This window comes from Otolemur garnettii, unplaced genomic scaffold (genome assembly GCF_000181295.1).
Source record: "Otolemur garnettii isolate 467f Iridium unplaced genomic scaffold, OtoGar3 scaffold00055, whole genome shotgun sequence".
NCBI lineage: Eukaryota > Metazoa > Chordata > Mammalia > Primates > Galagidae > Otolemur > Otolemur garnettii.
This window is the reverse complement of record NW_003852450.1, coordinates 1,138,551-1,141,898: the sequence shown is the minus strand read 5'-3', so window position 1 is coordinate 1,141,898 and position 3,348 is coordinate 1,138,551.

Genomic DNA, 3,348 nt, shown 5'->3' with positions numbered 1-3,348 from the left:
GATACGGCCTGATTTTAACTTGATTATATCTGCAAAGACCCTATTTCCAAATAAGGTCCTATTCTGTGGCATCAGGGGTCAGGACTTGAACATACTTTGGGAGGAAGCACAATTCAACCCTAGCACACCCTCTTTAAGAGCATCTCCTACATAAATTCAGTAAGTCATCATTCTTTTATCTCCTTGCATCCATCCAGTAAGAGGGCATTCACCACCTTATAACTTTTAAAGGGTCTAAAATATATTACCAATAATGCTGAATACTGTCATAGCCTGGGAGATTCTTAAATTCTAGCCTGAGTTTTCCTTTTGAAACCTGATCCCGTGAAAGCCATGATTTCTTCAAAAGGCTTGGGCAGAAGGCTTTTCTCTACCACTGACCTCGTTGCTGATGGCAATACAGAGAGCAGCTGGGAGGCTCCCATTCCCTGTTAGTGTTTTGTGTGTATCCCAGTGACAGAAAGAGATCCAGATTATCACAATAAGATACTCACGATTAGCATCCCTATAGGACTGTTTGCCTTCAAAGCCTTCCAGTCCTGTCTCTGGCACAGATTCAAGTTCACTAGCATGCTTGCCCACCCTCACGGGTTTCTTTCATCCCCCATAACCTTGCCCTTGTGGCTTGAATAGTTTTTTTGCCCTGCTTCACACTGTGGAAGCCAGGGAGGCCAGAGTGAGCCCTGGAGAGTGCATTGAGACAGGCAATTTTGTGTGTATGTGTGTGCGTGTGTGTGGACGTGCATGTGTGCTGCCTGTGATTAAAAAGGATCTGTTGCGTTTAATTGGTGCATTTGATTACCATGATGACTCCTTCCCTGGAGCTTTCCAAAATAGCCAGATGTACCAAGAAGACCACCTCCTTTGGTTTGAACTCTGGGCAGGGGGACAGGGGATGGTGAGGATTATGTGGACCTGCACAATGGAAGAAAAACCTAAGTCTTATTTCTATAGAACCCAGCCGCCATCTCTTTCCACCAGGACACCAATTAGATGATTGCTGGCCTATCGAGCCCAGGGGATCAAAGTGAAAAGGCAGACTTGGAGGAAGCCAACTGTGCTGCTACTTCTGGGGACCCCCTGCCCACAGCCAGTTCACCCACCCACTGCCTCTTTTCACTGCTAGATGATCAAGAAAAATCAAATGAGAGAGCTCATTTAAAGGTATTGTAGGAGGAGGAGATAATCCCTTCTGAGCCCACTCCCTGCTTTCTTCTCAGCTTGCACCAGGGTGTAACTTCTGGGGCATAGGTCTGGGAATAGCTGTGATCACTACAGTTTGGGCCAGTGGACGAAGGTCTGATTCTTACTTCTGACATAATTACAGAAGTGTGATATCAGGTTAGGTGGCTGAGACTAGATGTCAACAACTCTAACTTGGCTTCATTCATACCACGAGGCATCCATGCACTGTTAACTGTGATGGTGCAAGAATGGGTGAGACTGATGCAGCATGGGGAGAAGAAAGCCTGGTGGACCAGAGGGCAGGAGGCTTCAACTCTAGTCCCAGAGCTGCAGTGAACTGCCTTTCTGACACAGGACACTATTCTTTTATCTTAGGGATTCCTTTAGATCCCAAAGGTCCCTTCCTGCTTTAAAGTTCTACCTGGGGATGGGAGAAAGTGCCCTAGAAGGAAGACATGTGTCATCTCTGTACCAAGGTCACTCCAGGATTGATAAAGAGAAGCAAGCTGATTTGCGAATGGTGGACAGAGATCTGGGCCAGAGGATCACAAAGCCAGGTTCATCCCAAGTGCTGACAAACTGTGTGACCTTAAAAATGTAATTAACCTTTATATGCAACCAATTCTCTTTCAAAGACATAAACCACGCCCTCCACAGTTCTTAAGTTTTCTCTGAAGAAAACCATCAGGATAAATAAAATGACTCCCTACATTTTCCTTTCCAGCTTTGCAGGCAGAATTGCACCATCTCACGCAGCGGAGAGGAGAATCCATTTAGAAACATCACTTGTAAATGCTTATATGAGCTGTATCAGTGCATTTATGCAGAGTAGCTATGCTTTTGATCAATGGCTCTCAAACTGACTGTGTAATAGGAGCACACTTTATTATTTAATTCAGATTCTTGGTGATCACTTTTGAAGATTCAGTGGGTCTTAGGTAGAGCTTGGCATCCTGTGCTTTTAAAAAAATTGGAAAAAGCTACATAGGTAATTTAGATGCTTATCCAGGGCTAAGAGACACTGATTTATGCATTTAATTCCACAAATTTTCATTGAAGCTGTGGCTGTATGGAGCATAAAAAATGTGTAAAGGTTGGTCTGGTCTTAGCCTTCTAGGAAATCTCAGTAACTTTTGTTACCAAAGGAGACAGACATGAATGCAATGAATTATAATCAGATAAAACTCAGGTACCAACAATGACTACATAGAAGTGAACAGTAAGAATGGAGTGCAGCTGTAAGCAATGAGTGTGACCATACCAGTATATCATCAGACCAGGTATTCCTCCGTCTGTAATCAGTTTGATGAGTACTCTATTGATGGTGGTGAATAGATACTCCTCAGAGGAGTAACATTGGAACTGAACCTTGAAGAATCAGCAGGATAAAAATATACGACTGTACGTAATTAAAGTAATATGTGGAAGGATTCCCCCAATAAAAGAAAAACCACAAAATAATAAATTTACCCACAGAAAGATGGAGGGAATAGAGACCAGGATAGAGGCTAGGCTTCTTTAAATATGCCGTATTTTATAGATTTGTCTTTGAAACTATGTAACTATTTTTATATAACTTTATAGCAAAATACAAAAACATAATTCCAAACAATTTAGAAAGTAAAGTAAAGGGAAAAAGAGAATTTAAATTTGTTTCAAGTAAAAGCATAATCAAACCAAGATAGTATTTTGAGTGACTTAAGAAAAGTATATTTTGTATCTCCCTAGTGGGATGTACCTTAAGAACAACAAACTATAAAATGAAACAAAAAGTTAATGTATTTTTAGTAATCATATTGCTGGTAGTGTTGGTATTACTATTCTGAAGTTGTAGCGTATGTGAAGAATGCTATATATGCATATTCTTTTATGTGCATGTGTTATATCTAATTACATATATTTCATAGAGAACAGGGATTTTTCTTATGGGGAAAGCTACAGATAGGAGATTGATAATAATTGAAGATTGAAGAAAAGCCTATGGTTCTATATTTGTATTGGAGTTATCATTATGAACTCAAGATCTATAATTATCTTTAAAAAACTATATATTCAGAAGACCAAAAACCACATTACAACAAAAATATTTGTATCAGAATGTTTATTGCAGCCCAATTCATAATTGCCAGGTCATGGAAGAAGCCCAAGTGCCCATCGATCCAC